This window comes from Syngnathus leptorhynchus, chromosome 11 (assembly GCF_054491065.1).
Source record: "Syngnathus leptorhynchus isolate UIUO chromosome 11, UIUO_Slep, whole genome shotgun sequence".
Lineage (NCBI taxonomy): Eukaryota > Metazoa > Chordata > Actinopteri > Syngnathiformes > Syngnathidae > Syngnathus > Syngnathus leptorhynchus.
The window spans coordinates 10,367,339-10,383,632 of NC_141205.1; the positions used below are offsets into that span (position 1 = coordinate 10,367,339).

The 16,294-nt window shown below is 41.8% G+C and overlaps 1 protein-coding gene and 1 long non-coding RNA gene across 2 annotated transcripts in view; one reads left to right on the forward strand and one right to left on the reverse strand.

Moving 5' to 3' along the window:
• Positions 1-1,661: 1,661 nt before the first annotated feature.
• On the reverse strand, positions 1,662-8,384 carry LOC147049486 (uncharacterized). The gene is made up of 3 exons (XR_015067560.1): positions 8,318-8,384; positions 2,775-2,887; positions 1,662-1,954 (listed from the first exon to the last, which is right to left on the reverse strand). It is a non-coding gene; the product is annotated as an uncharacterized LOC147049486 (long non-coding RNA).
• Positions 6,427-16,294, forward strand: part of ppp1r16b (protein phosphatase 1, regulatory subunit 16B) — a 34,961-nt gene continuing 25,093 nt past the window's right edge. The window contains exon 1 of the mRNA XM_085923789.1: positions 6,427-6,598. The gene's annotated coding sequence lies outside the window, so the exon portion shown is untranslated. The remainder of the gene's footprint in view (positions 6,599-16,294) is intronic.

Below are 16,294 nucleotides of genomic sequence, written 5' to 3' on the forward strand. Positions count from 1 at the left end.
GTGTGGATTGAACTTTGAAACGCGGCGTGTTAGTTAAGAAATGCAAAAGCATGCAAGCAGCTCAGGGATATAAATAACACTGTTGTTTGGGGGAGGAAAAAAAAATCACGGGAGGTCGCAGACGCATAATGCATGACGTCATCAATAATATTGGTCGCCAGTTGATGGCATTATCGACAAACCACCATACACATTTATGCAATATTTAGTCTTCAATTAAGATAGCACGCATGTTTTGGTGATTTGTAAGGAAGCCAGAGTACCTCAGACCTTTGACCAGGCACGGGAAGGCACAACCTAAAATTCAAATCCCGAACCTCAAAACTGTGTTAATTAGTCGGATGGGAGGGTCATCGGGCTAAGAACAGAACCGCTGGTGATTTTCCCAGTCGCCTCCTGGACGTTGTGTCTAACCAGATCAACACAGATTACTGCAAACATGAGAATCTGCTTGAGGATTTAGCTTTCTTCATCAGCACTGTGTGTAAACTTTTCACCACTGTACCCAACAACCATTTTCCATCGTGAATTTCCACGCAGCTTTCTGTTTGGCAAGACCTTGACGTGTCAAAAACAATGTATCCGTTCTTGCTCGGTGAGGGCATACCTGATAAGACAAGCCCCCCCTCCCCCTTAAGCCGAGACCTTACTCGCCTTCTCTGACAAACAAGCTTAGCTCACGACAGGAGGAGAGAGTGCTCCAGGAGGTCACGGCACGTTTGTGCGTGAGCCCGCGGACGGCATGTGACGGCCAGATCAGCCTCGTGCCCCGTTCGTCCACATCTTTGCAAACGGGCCACGCGGGGTCAAGGATGTGGGCGGCGACAGGAAAGTGGAGCACACCGTGCAAAGCAGGAGAAGAGTCGGGGAAATGGATAAGAGTGACATGGTGACAGAGGAGGATAAGAGCGGTGGCTAAAGACAATAAACAGTGGCAGATAATGCCAAATATTTGACTGGGTTATTTCATGACTCGACACTTTTCCCAGTTAGTAGGAAACTTGAAATTGTGTTTCGGGGATTGCTCAAGGAAGTAAAGACAAGATGCATTCATACGGAAAATAAATGCTTTCCATTTGAAAAACAGGAACATGGGCGTTCTCACCTACTATCAAAGACATCATTTACAGCGGCTCATTAATTCATTACAGTGACGCTCGACTGGTTCGGAGAACGAGTCGGGCAAAGCTTTAATCATCGCTGTGTATTCGAAACAAAAGCCACTGGGCAGACAAGAACCTGTGAACGAGACGCATTGGTGAACGCTCGCTTGATGAATAGCAACACGCAATAACTTTCCACCACAGTTAGATCACATAAAATGAGCCAAGTATCTAGCCGAGTAAACATGCCGAGAGATTTATTATATATTAGTGATGGGGCAATGGCAGAGTCAATCGCGCAAATGTATATTTATACATTGAAGAAGTGATTTATTTCAGTTGGGAACTTTGACATAAGGTATGTTTTTACAAGCCGCAGATATTTTGCCACGCCTTGCGCCTCACCTGCACAACCTTACATAGGCAAAAAAGGGAGCTGAAGGGCTGGGACATCATCCAGCAACAGAACACAGTTATGCCATGGTGTTTCCTGTTATCATCATTCTCATTCCAACTGTCATATTATCTAAATGTGTCAAGGCTGAAACGTTTCACACTCATAAAATGTAGCCTATCCGAGCCAAAGTAGACTCGCTTGAAAACTAGCAAAGGTAAACTGACGGAAAAGGATTCCTTACCTGAAGAATCAGCAGCGACTCCATCTCAAGCGTGTGAAAGCTCAACTCTTTCTCCGTGCGGACGTTTGCTTTGGGGATCAACAGATGGCACGAGTGGGGATCAGTCACTCTGCTGTCCTCCCTGATGATGGTGAGGTGATGCTAATGAGACTTTACTCCACCACCACTCCTCACCTGGTAGCTGACATGGTCACACTTATCCCCCCACCTGGCCTATTTACATATTAAACATGAAAGAAAAAATTCAATAGGAATGCTCAACGTTAGATTGAAAATAAAATCACCAGAAATCAAACATCTGTAATGACAATATTCCGCACTCATTAAACCTAATTTGTAATAATGACATCTGTACTGCCGTGATCAAATGAATCTTTTGCTTTCATGACGAATGTTGACAACGTCAGTCAGAGTTCATTCCTGACATGCTTATAAAGGCCTGTTAAGCGAATCGCGTCTGCTTGAGCACAGTCAAGGTGGAGAATGTGCTCCGATATATTCTCTCTGACATCCTGTTTTTGTTTTCATTGCCCTCCTCTCAGCTCGCCCGCTTCATTCCAGACATACGCGATGAAGAGAGAGCAGCGGAGGGCTCAGAGGGTCTTAAAGCAGCCCACGCTCTTCCTGCTATTGTTTCATCTCAGGGACCCTTCGCAAGGGCTAATATCCACTCGTCTGGCTGCTCTGTTACCATGGCGATAGAATCCTCTTTCTAAATAAGCCACATTTATTAATGGTACTGACACGGAATGAGGTTACTAAGTTGAGCGGGCAATTTGAAAGAGGTAGTCAAGCTGAAAATTTTACACCTTCTGAGCAGTCGAAAAACAAAACCCACTGTCACTTTGCATGTTTAAAAAAAAAAAAATCTATTTTCCCACATCGTTTAGTATGAACAATACTGACATCAAACCGGGTGACAAAGTTGACAGGATGATTTTCTGCTTTTGGAAGTCCTTAAAATGAAAGCCCCGTTTTTCCGTTTTGTATTCTGAGCAATGTTGATGACGGGATTGTATGCCGGCGGGTTTACCTTGTGACATGTGTGCTTTAAGCAGGATAGCTAAATTCCTTAAGGCCTTCAGCTGCTTTAGGAGAAGCTGGGAGAAGGGCCTGGCATCTGTTGCTCACTCTCCTGGCTCCAAGCTAACCAAAAACAATTCAATGCTATTAATGAAATGGTGACTTGGTTGAAGAAGAAAAATCACAACACCACACAAAAAAATCACTTTTACTTAGTAATAATTATAATCATGTCAGCGACACATTGTTGGGTTTCTCTTTTGGCCACATTCCCGAAATCTGGATCATCATCTCGCGTAATGTCATGTGAAATTTCTTCCAAACTTGTAATATAAGAAAGCCAATAGGTAAGATGATTTTCAGGGTAATGAAAAGCATTTTTTTCTGAAAATGGGCTAATTTCAACAAGACAAAAAAATAAGGTGTGGTTATTCTCGATGTAACAGTCAAAAACTTGAAACGGTGAATACTGTGAAGTAAGACGTAATGTCTTCAAGAAAAAACAAATTCTAATCACATTTGTAAGCAAATACTTGATTAGCGTCGGATTAATCTCGTGTTGGTTCACAAAGAGGAAAGCTTTAGCAGAACTGATGATTACATAAACGCACAGACAAAAGGGCCTATACAAGCCATTTCTATTTTTAACCTCTGCTTTCAAATATCCTGCTTTGGGATTAGGCATCATTTGAAGGGGCCAGCTTCACATTGCTGCCCAGCGAGCGCAGTAGCACGGGTTGCTGTGACGACCGAGGAGGGAATTAAAACGAGTTTTAATTACGTTCTTATACGAGTCCGTTTTATGGAGCCACCCAACATTTGACATTTGTATTCACACACTATCCACACAGCTTCATGTCCAATCTGAAATTCTGCTGACTTGGCTTTGAACATTCATTTTCACAATTTATTCAAAGTCATAATTATATTTACAAGAATAATATAGCGATATCATTGGGTTTTATGGTGTGTGGTGGCCGTTTCCACAAATTACCAGGTATGGTTCTTTGCCCTACCCACATCAGCAGCACCACTCAGTGTCTACATGGCTGCATTACACTTCAAATAATCCTCCTTTCTAATCAACACTTCAATAGAGTTGACAATCCTTTTCATTTCACTACTGTAATATAGTTATGATTTTTTTCCCCCCATCACATTTTGACATATTTTACGCCCCCCAAAATTGCAATTGCCCAATGTGGCCACTATAAGGAGCTCTGACCTTTCAGATTCATACGCCTACTTTTTTTTTTTTTTTTTTTATGTAGAATTGCTGCAGTGAGTATTGAGAAATGTGAGTGAAAATAATTAAAATATTCACTATTTATTACGGTGTTTCACATTTACACACTAATTGGTGTTAACAATTTTTGGAGGCACTTGGAAAGGAAATCAAGTATGAAAGGAGGAACAGTATCTTTCTCCAGTGTTCCTCCATTAAGTCGGTGGTTTATAACGCGAGACGAGGAGAAAAAGAAGCTCTGGGAGAGAATAGAGATGCTATTGATATTTCTGCCAATGCAAAAGAAATAAGGCACTCAATGATTGGTTTTAGTGTCAAATCCTCTGAAAGAAGGTTCAGACCTCCAGGCCTTACTTTAGAAGCCAGGTGTTATTCCTCACAGAAACAAGTAAGGAGGGAGGGAGGGAGGGAGGGAGGGAGAGCGAGAAAGAGAGAGAGAGACAGGCAAACCCCAAATTTCAGTGCAAGTGTACTTGAGCTTTTTTTATCAAAGTGCAAAATGTGCAACTTGCATCTGAGCTCAGACATCACAAGCTTTTTATGAGCTCATAAAGAAGACTCGCACCGCAGACGTGTCTTGAAGCGAGAAATGGAAAAAGTTGGGTTAAATGCAGTGCATGTGAGGCATCACTTTGCTTTTTTGTGCAAAACTGTCCATCACCTGACAGAAGAAGAGTACTTAAGATATAAATGCAATTATTCCATCCAAGTTCTTGTCTTGTCTGTCGGGGGCCGTACGTGGTGCTTAAAGTGCTTTTAATTGTCTTATTTCAGTGAACTGTCATTTGCATCTGTCTCATTTGCATTTCTAAGACTCACTCAATCACACAGACTCATTTATGCACGAACTATCCACGTTGACGAGACACTTTGACAAGTAACCATATTTAATCACCCCATGTTGATGTTCTTAACAATAATATGAAAATATTGTTAAAACATTGCAATGACGCCACTATCAATAAAAAAACAAAACAGGGATGATTTGTTTTTGTCAGGGTAAAAATCCCAATCACATAAGAACACATTTCTCAATATATGCAATTAGTCTGGGATGGTGAGGAAGAATTACTGATAATATTGATTTTCAACAACATCTGCCTTAAGATGGATGATAATGAAAAATATGTTTCTCGTCAGTGTTCTGCCAGGAGGGATCATTTTGCTATGATGGTTCAAACATTTATGTTAGAGCAGAAATTGCCTTGAAAAGGGGAAAGGAGAAATTATATTCGTTTTGTTCGATACCACTTTTTCTCAGACCGATGTCAATACGAGTATTAAATTTGTTAGTAGTGACCGATACCAATGTACCGTGTTCTGAGTAGTACGAGTACTTTTGATAGATCAAATTCACAAGCATCTAATTATCTAGCTATAAGTTAATTACTAAATGATCAGTCATTTCTGGCATGCAATCATCATTTGCATGTATTGAATGAGTATCTTGTTAGTGACTTGTGGCGGTGGCGACCATCCCGTCTGTCAATGCCGTACACTCGAACACAATAGGCAAAGTGATAAATAAAAGCCAGAGTGATTACAAAACAAAGTAAGCACTTGATGATGGGGGCATACTCCATCATTGTTGACGTGCTAATATCTTAATGGTGGGAGTTGACTGTGGAGAGACAGACGAAGCGCTGTTGGCGCTTATCCGAGACAAAGATAGATTTAAAAAAAAGGAGACGCCGGCTCAACGGAGAGAGGCATGCCTAGCGGATTTATGATCCAAGAATCCTGAAAAAAACGAGAAGACAGAGTATCGATTATTTTCTAACCGGTTTGTAGGAATCTAATCTATTTGTGCTTCTCTCAACTGACTCAACAGCCCTGGTTTTGGTCCGAAAAGAAGTGGGGCAAGGGAGGTTGCATGGGTGTAAATCCATAAAATATGTAGCAAGTCAAATCTTGAAGCTCGGCACCAGAAAGATTGGGGCTAAAGGGAGAGCGAGCGGTGGGGAGGGTACGAACGAGTACCGTACTTTGTCAAGCATTATGGCTTGACCCACATTCTCACAACACTAGTTTTAAGGTCAGTGGGGCCAATTCTGTTTTTTTTTTTTTACCCGTTGCAACAAATTTACCCAAAAAATGCAAGTCGATGAATTCCCATTACAAAACAGATAACACGAGACAAAAAACTCTTTGTAACAGACAAGCCACTGCCAATTTATAGTTTTTATTCCCTGGTACTGGAGGCCAAAATGAACCAATGAATTGAAGAGAATAAAAAAAAAACCGAATAATAATGACGTTTTTTAAGGAAGAAGCCTCTGAGAAAAAGCTCTTACTGGAACTATTCATTTTTCTGCTCAACTGGTGGTGGTGGGTGGGGGCTCCTCAGTTGCACCCCCTGCCTCACACTGCGCCTCCATCCTCCTCCTCTTAGCCCCGCCCTCCAGAAGACCAACTACACGCACACATACACGCACACTGACTTTTCAAACACACGAACACGCATCCACTGCATAGCTAAGAAGATCGGCGAATCTCCTCTATAACGGGACAAGTTTAAGCGAGCCGGATAATCAGCGATCTTTCACCCGCCGTTCTCCCCGCATTGGAGTGCCTGTCCCCGGGCAGAGGTGAGTGGCGACGAGCCGGACGTGTTGCAGAAGTGGCCGACAAGGGATTTCCTTTTCGAGGGGGAGACATGCCTCACTCTTCGGGACTCTTTTTTTTTTTTTTTCTTCCTCTCAATTCGTCTTCTTTTCGGGCCACTTTTTGCTAGTTAGCTCACTTTTTTTTGCGGCTTCCAGAGGTGTACCGAACCCTGGATGAACGTGGCCGGCAGCCTCGGCTGCAGTAAACCGCGGGGGCAGGCGGAGATTAGCGGGGCAGGCTTCGACATCCTTTCCCGGTGGGTTGTTACACTGCTATTACGGTACACATCTAGGACATCTGCCACTGTTGGGACACCGATGGCTGCATTTGAGCACTTTTTAACTTATGTGCAGCACTTTATTTTTTATTTTGGGCGGGCGTGTTGATTCATTTTTCCATTTTTAGTCTATATAATTTGCTGCAGCTTCTTCCAACATTCTACAAGCAGGTTCTGTGAAAACTCTAAATTGTGCATGAGTGCAAAACTGAGTCTCTGAAATTTGCAGTTATTAAGACTAAATTCCCATTTTTGTCAATATTATGCGCCTTTCTCACTGGTTGGCGACCAGTCCAGGGTGGACTCTGCAAAACGTTGACGACAATTAAAAACTATTGAATTGTACATGCATAGGTGAGTATCAATAGTTGGTTTTCTATCTATCTATCTATCTATCTATCTATCTATCTATCTATCTATCTATCTATCTATCTATCTATCTATCTATCTATCTATCTATCTATCTATCTATCTATCTATCTATCTATCTATCTATCTATCTATCTATCTATCTATCTATCTATATATATATATATATATATATGTGCTCTGTGATTGACCGGTGACCAGTCCAGGGTGTACCTAGCATTCCTCGCCAAGGTGGCAGGCATTGAGGACTCTGAAATTGTCCACTGATGCGTGCCTTGGTGACGACTCTGGACGGTACCTCGCCTTGCTTGCCAAAAGTTCATTGGGATCAGCTCCAGCTCATCTGAGAGCCTAATGAGAACAAGCGCTACAGAAAACAGATATCAGCTCATGTTTAAATTGATGCATACAGCTTATTTCTCATTCATTTCAGGTCATTTTTCATTTTGTTTCCCGTGGGAATTTGCACCATACATCGGCTAAGTGCTGGCGATGAGTTATGATTATGTATGATGCAGTTTGATGGAAAACTCACAAATCATAACTGACTCGCCCAATCATTTCGACTGGCAACTGAAAAAGAAGATTCGAAAAGTGAAACTCATTTTGAGTCACCATATACGGAGAGAAACATTTCATGATTTTGTTTTTGTAGAAAATACAACTTAAACATGAAATTCACACGACATTAAAAACAACAGTTGAAAAAAGGTTCGAAATTAGGAAGACTTTGGTCATGAATTACAATTAAATGCTTTTGCGGGCCTTATATGGCCCGCAAGCCAAAGGTTACCCACCCCGTTTCAAAATGATTAGCTCTGCCTTGACTCATTGATCAGTGTGACTGGATGGACTTGTTAATGTGTCAATTAGAATGGCTATTGATTAACTGCATGCTGGTCTTATTAATCAAACATACTGTGACCGATCACGACTGCTCCATTTGGAGGTAGCCTCACTTTCCTCTGTTGGTCTTGCCTTCCAGAACACTCGCACAATACACACACACACACACACGCACTAATGGAAACATCATTGGCTCTGTTTGTCTTACTTGTGCTGGTGGGTGCTGCTGAGGCGACGACGGCCTTTAAATGTTTGATGTGCCGAGCGGTCCCGAGCGGTCCCGAGCTCTTTCGGCTGCTGTTCCTCACCAGCTGCTGATTACAGAGACGCTCTTGTCAACATGTATTCATGTGTGTATGTGTCTATCTGCTGCATACAGACCTGTTTGTCAAACATTCCAGTTTTGGTATATCCGAAATGTTGGGAAACTAACCGTTGGTGTTTTCTATCATGGCTTAAAAATCACATCTAGACATACAGCGGAAAAAGTTTTTAGGCTGATACAAACTGGACCAATTGCCTTTAAAAAAAACAACAAAAAAAAACATATATTGATCCTAAACTGGGTATTAAACCTTAGATGCAAACTAAAGCAGGATACACTCGTAAGCATTTTTAACATCTGAAAACATTTTCCCGCCGAATGTGAGGAATTATTTTGTGTTTTTGCTGCTCTCAGATGACCGACATCAAGACACATCTGCAGCAACAGTCGCAAGTTTCCCCCCCCCCCCCCTCAAAACCAGATGTCTGTCGTAGTAGACTGACTTGCGAGAGGCAGTATTGGTGTCACAGGGCAAAATGTAATCGTAGTAGAAGAAGAAGAAACACAACAACCATTAGCTTATCTAAACTGTCCTCATCATTTTTATTGTGGTCAAAATCTTGTGGTTACATGTCCATCCATATTTCTGTCATGAGCTCAATTTAGGTACATGCCTGCCTCACGATTTAAAAATCTCCTCTGAGATCATTCGCGTAGGGTTGCACGAGTGGTTATCAAAGAATGCAATAAATATGGACGGCAACTTTTTTTTAATGAGTTCCATCAGCTCTGGCATTCGGAGACAAACCATCTGCTCATGAGACAATGATAACGAAGTATAGCTCATTCAAAACATTTTTAGATCAATGATGTCTATTGTCACGTATTAGTTTTCGTGAAGTGGATCTAAATTTTGCTGTTTTCACAATGACAGAAAGGAAGTTCAAGTCTCCATTCTGGCCAGCGGTGTCATCAATCATCATTGATGACCCGCAAGCTCACGTTATTGGTCGGAGTCCAAGATGAGTTCCTGCTGAGCAAGGGCGTTGCCTTTTCTTCCGCTGAAACGCTCAAGAAAATGTTTTCGTTATACAAGCAGCATTTCATCTCACATTTGAAAAGGTTAAAGCGTGTGGCTGTGCATCAGCAAAAAGAGATTCCTCTAAGCTGTCCTCACTGCTCCGCTGCCTCCGTCAAGTACTTTAACCCTAACTCATATCTCATTATTCAGCCGTTCTCTGATTAGACCGTGTCCCATTAAATATTGATAGCCATGCAGCCGTAATCAAAGCAAAACACTGGCTTTGACCTCCAGCTTCTGTAATAAATGTGGTCATTCCTCACAGAAGTCCCATCCTCACTTTTGTAAAGCCGCTCCTTGACCTCCTGCCGATTAAGACGTCTTCACTTAGCCGTGCCCGAAACCGGTTCGCTTGCTTACTGCGGAAAAAGCGATTACACTAGATCACTGTTTTGATCGTCTGGCTTATCTGCCGCCTTGAGAGAGCGATGGGCGACTCTTGGGGTCAGCTATTGGGGCTACACCGAGGTTCCCGAACTCCTCCACTCCATTTCCATGGCTATTTGTGGACGCGGTTTCCTAAAGCTCTGTGCTTGTTCCGCTCACGTTGATTTAGTGGTGTGTAGGTTGTACTTCTTCCTGTGGGATCAAGTCATAAAATTGATGTAAGTTTTGGATTTGTGGCCAGATAAAACAAACAAGGAGTGTTGTAGAATCTGAGGCATTTGGTCGCATATGGACTCGAGGTGATCAGCGCCTGGCCTCCCCTGTGGTTAGGATGTACTAGTGGACTACCTGCTGGGTGAATAAATCCACCAGCCTTGGCTTCACCACCCTGCTGTCCTAAAGGATGATCGCTAATGTCCATGTGTCATATGTCTACGTATGTCCTCATGTAGAGCTTCAGCACATTTGTTGTATTTTTCGATTCACTGACACAGGAACTGCATGGGAGGAGCTCAGCCAATCATTGACTAGGAGGCTCTGTTGAACAGGAAGTGATCTCAGGGCTTGTTCAGGAAGGTGTTTGACTGAGGGAGTCGGGCATTGTCAAGGTTTTTTCCTCACATTGTTTGGGGAAGCTGAGCAGGCTCCCGTCTCTCTTCACACAGAATTCTCTCTTGATGTCCATGGCAACGAAGTCATTGAACTTTGAAGACAAAGTGTTGCCCAGGTAGTCAGTGGCACCTCTCTCCACCGTTTTATTTGCCTTTAGTTACTGGTCTCAATAAAACACCTCAGGCATGCAATGGAGGTGATGGTGTTGTTTTGTTGGCAACCCGCCGCTTGGAACACCAAGCGAGCTGGGGCAAAATCTGCGTGAATGCAGGATTGTCGGGTTGGGGGTGTGAAGTTTCGCACTCAACGTTTGGGGTGGGCATAATCGTTAAGAATTGATTGAGTGTGAAATTGATTGCTGAGTCATTGCATTGTCACGCATAGAGGTGAAAGACAGGGTGGGTGAAATGGAACCTGACATCTTAAATTTACAATGCCTTCTTTTCCAAATGGTCTTTCATTGGACTGGTTGTTTGATTTTTATTGTTGACACTATCGTGTGGATATCAGGGATTACACTGAAATATATGTAAGAACATGTAATCTTCGTTCCTTCATCTTCCAAGATGCTTATCCTCACGGGGGTCGAGGTCTCGCTGAAACCTAACCCAGCTGACTTTGTGGAGTTCCAGGTCGCGTTCACAATCATACTAGTCTATAGGTATGATTGGTTAATTGGCCAACCGTGCATGTCTTTGGAATATGGGAGGAAACCAGAGCACCCAGAGAAAACCTACACAGGCATGGGGAGAACATGCAAACTCCACACAGGAAGACCAGATGCACCTTCTAAACTTTGAGGCGAGCGCGCTAACCACCCCGTGTAATATTTCTTTCAGTACATTTATGACTATGGATCTTAAGTGCCTTAAATAAGTAGATTCAACGAATATAAAGAAGAGCATCGTCACATCAGTAAAGGGCCTCCACAAAGACCTCCACTATGGTCAAACACCTCTGGGCAATTCGATGTATATTTTTAATGAGGAGTAGGTTATACTCGCTCCTATTTTAATTTTTGCTGTGTTAAATGATTGTGTAGTCCCGTTTCGCTAACCACACGCTTTGCCCATGGCTGCAATTAGTTGCGCTTGTGCAATTTAATTTGTTGTGTGTGTACTTCATTGTATTTATTTATTTTTTTTATCTGTGTTTCCGCTTTTATTGATGATTGTGCCAGATGAATGAGTATTTGTATTGGAACTATGCTGCTATTCGTAGAGGACAATGAAGCAGTTATCAAATTATGATTTTCATACATAACCAATAAGTGAATTAGAACGTTTGATTTAAGGTCAGCAGCATGATGAAAGCGAGGAGACTGTGAAAAGCTTGTTTGGAGATATTTGTCAGGAAATGTCTTTCTCATGTTGAGTCATATTTAATGTCTAGTTCGCATCTGTACCCGGTGGCCTAAAAGGGATCACGTGGATCGTGTGCCTGGTGCTGCCTGGTCCGGGCTAAGCTGCACTCAAAGTGTGTGTGTGTGTTTTGTGGTTTTGTTCTTTTGTTCAAATGGAGCATTTTACTGCATGTTTTTCTCATAAACACACCCGGGCACACACACACTCTTTTGAAACATTTTTTTAATTTTTTTAACCGAGCAGCATTTTAGGGGGTTAGAAATTAGACAGGGGCCTTTTAAGTCATTTCATACGTGTTAAACACGTCTTTTGCAGTTCGTTAACAAGCTAATAAAATATTTGAGTGTAATGGCACAAAGGCAGCGTTTTCACACACCGACAGACTTATGGGAAGTAAAGGTTTACTATACGAGACCACCCAAATACTACACTGGAGAGCTGAACTGAATGTCTTGATCGATTGCACGCTGACACCCGGGAGCCCCCCCCCCCCTTCCTTTGTCATCATAACAAGACAAGTCAAACATTTCATGCAATCATTTCAGCCACCGCCAGAGCGTGTAAGTGGCGTCTACCGATCTCTGGCGTATGAAAGGAACGCGCATCGGATCTGTCGGATTGCTGTCTCGAGTCATCTTAGACTGAGATAGTTCGCTTGAAATTCATGAACAAACCTTGCCTTGTCATTATTTCCCTCTCCCATTGATTAGTTTTTTGCCCAAAGACAGAAAACAGTCAATGTTCTGTACGCCTTTGCCAACCAATAATGACAGTAGTAAAACAAAGAGTACAAGAAATATTTACATACATTTGAATTTTCTGAAGTCAAGTGCTATAAAATAATCATAATAATTGTCTCACATACTGTCCCTCTCTGTAATTCTCCTTATCTGTTTAGTAAATGGTGGTCTGTTAGTGGAACTGTGTCCTCATTAAAGTCTCAGTCTGTAGCGGTTTGGAGGTTGCGAAATAAGCGTCCCCCAGTTCATCAGGTGGACGGATGCCCACATGACTGATGAGGCGTTTGTCTTAGAAAGCTTCACTATACACTATTATATATTGTTCACCATTTGTGAGAGTATTGACTATTGTCTCTTTGTTGCCCTCCAGAGAAAATGCACCCATGGAGAGCACAAGCTCTCCTGTAACGGGGGGGGGGGGGGACTATTTTGACGGAACGGCCTCACGTCGCTTTTGAGATTTTATAGCATCGTAAGATAGTTATCATCCTGCCCATTTCTTTTTTCCCCACCTCCGCCTTTGCACACTATTAAGCGGGCCAGTGCTACAGCCTCGGTGCACACTCATCTCGCCCGGGCTTCAGATTAGAAGTGACACTGACTGCAGGCTGGCTGAGTCTCAGTCATGTTTACCCTGCTCGACCCATCATTAGGCAGCCAAATGACTCAACTGAGAAGAAAGGATTCGGCAGAGGAAAATGTGAAAGAGAAAAGTAAGAAAAAGAAATGTTAACGGGAATTTCCCAAAGCTCATGTAGTGAAGTAACTAAGATATAAACACACATGCTGATTTTTACAGATCGTGTCGTCTGTGTGGAGCAGGTGGAGGAAAAACCCTCGCAACAAACGGTACTCTAAATACGGAAAAACTCTAGGCCAGTCATAGGCTTTGCGTTTACTCGGAAAATTGAGTCTTGTGGAGGAGAAAAACCAAAACGAGCCAGGCAATGCTTACGCTTTTGAAGACTGGGTTTGAAGAAAGGGATCAGTTTGGATCAGTGGAAAGGCTGAAAAGCTCTGGATGTGCCTCTAAACTTGCTCTGTGACCTCAAACCTGCACATTGGTGATGAAATGATCAGAAATGAAGATGGAAAACCAATTAAAAAAATGCACAACCCAAGAGTGACGGCTTTGGTTGTTTTTAATGGTGAACTAATTTGTAAGCCCAGTGAAGCACTGCATTGAAGCTGCTTGGGTCCTCTGTGTCTCATTAGTATAAACTCCGTCAAAGCAAACTTGCCTTTTGATAATGGATCATCATCAATGACAATACAGTAGATGGCCTAAGATCAGTGTTTCTCAAACTTTCAAAAGAAAGACTACTTAAGAGGCAAAAAATAATTGCAAATAGCCTTTTGGGCCAAAGTTGCTATCTTCAACCAAAAGTATTTGAGCCTTTTTCCCCGTATTCAAGCCTTGCTTAGTTTTCTTACGTGCGTGTCTTAAGACGTCAACTACACGTATCAACTTCAGCATTAATGTTCTCAACGCCGGCATTGAAGCACGATTCAGACCAATCAAAGAAAGATTCTCTCATATCCGAAAAAAAATATATATTTCTCTGTATGGTGCATCAAAGAAATGTAGTCAAATTTGTAGTTATGATCTAAGATCATAGAGCAGGATGGCTTAATAGCTCTGCTACAGCAGCTTTGAAAAACTGATAGAATTACTTTTTCCAATGGAGCTAATGTTGATATAAAATATTTATGTCGAGACTGAGGCAGCGGTGCTACCAACACATCATGAAAGTATAAGAAATAATCATCATTCAGTCCACGTATGTAATAATAATACTGTACATGGATCAATATGACCTTTTTGCTCAAGGGGGAGTGTTGTAAGATGTGGGAACTTCCAGAGTTTATGGACGCAACAAAACGTTTCTAGAGAAAACATGTTTGAATGTTTCCCTTTGGCGGGTGTACCCCGATCGTTGCGACGCGGGAGATGCCATCCCTGAATGGAAGCGAGCAGAGCTCCTTAAATCAAGGCTTCACCCGAGGAGATACGTTTTCCCTCCACGCTGCCAACGAGCCCAGCGCCAACTAGGACAAGTCACCCAGACAGAATCAAAATGTCCTCCGAGAGGACGCCCCAGGGAGAGAGATAGAGGAGAGATTATTCAAGTGGCGCATCGCCGCCGCAGCTCTCCAGATGCATCTGAGCCTCTTCATCATTGCAGTGTTTTGAAGAAGTGTGTCGACAAGTCGGGATGGAGAGCACTGTTGCTATCATACATTTTTTATTTTCTGAACAGGCCATTTTTGCTGCTGTACAAGTGTAAATAAAGACGTTAATCAACTCTAGACTGGTTGTCAGTACTGTATATCATGGGAAACATACATACTTCCAGTACAATATAATTTTTACGACTGTGCCACCTTTTGATCAATTAAAGGTGACGTTAATATATTATAATAAAATGCCGTCTTGAAATGACTGTTTGTAATCAGTTTTTACGACAATGTTTATTTTAATTTTAATTAGAACAAGACACAGAATTTTAGTTGGGTACATTTGAAAGGCAGAATGGACAAAAAGCTAGCATGCGAACGGTTTGGCATGCAAGATACCAATTTGAGTACAAAAAATGATAAAATGCCGCTATCCGAACAGTCGGTAGTTTTTCCGTTTTACATGACTAATATAACCAACAAACGTTCAAGAAAATGATGATTTTTATGTCATGCAATAACCTTTATAAAGAGGAGTGCTGAACATTTTTTAAAAGTCACAAATATTGCAAGCACGGGAGTCAAGTCAAGCAGATCGAGTGTCCCCGAGTGGTCTTAAACCACCATAGATGTGCAGAGACATAAAATGAAGGACAATAAAAAATGTTTAACATTGTCTTAAAATTTTGTTCAAATGCCTTCTCCTACATTTCTATTGAGTGAGCATAATCATTAGCTTTAAATCACATCATCAAATCTCATTCAACTCACTGGATTGAGGTCACTGGGAAATCGTAATCATCATTACAGAGGTGATTAAGGATATGTAGAATAAATATATTCCTCATTATATATCGTAAACTAATGCATACAAATGTCCAGTGATTACTGGTTGTGCAACATAAACATTTCCATTCCACTTCATTTTAAAAATAGTTTGAGTTTCCATTTTGTTGTACTCAAGTTGCTATCGCGCAGTATGTTAGCATAACAACTGTTAGCATTTTCTATTTGGAAATAGGACCTGACGACAAGGCATGATGTGAAATACTGTGATGTGAAAACGAATCAGCAGCATATATTCGACACAGTGCAACAAATCAACTTTGGCTTTTATTGTGAGCAGACGAGCGCACATCTGCGCAACTATCACGCTATTTAATTAGCATCTTGCTAAAGCACACGTGCGAGGTGGATGGATTATGGCGGCAAAGGAGAAATGCTTACTAGCACAGATTTAGATAGATTTGTGCACATTATATGGGAGCAATTGTGCACATAGAAAATGTCCTACCTTTGCATTTAGATAATGAGAAATGGGAACACAAACAAACATGTTGCATTTAGATTTTTTGGGGCTAATGTATGAAGTGGGAATATTGTTATTTTTGTCCATATGATGGGAACGGCATATTTTATTTTTGACCACGCAGATGTGATTATGTGGTTTATTGAGGATGCACACAGGGTAGCCATGTCATGATTATTATTTTGTTTTATTTTGAAGTGAAAATAGCTGAAGAGAGAAACAACGTCCTCCTTGTCATGTCGACAAATT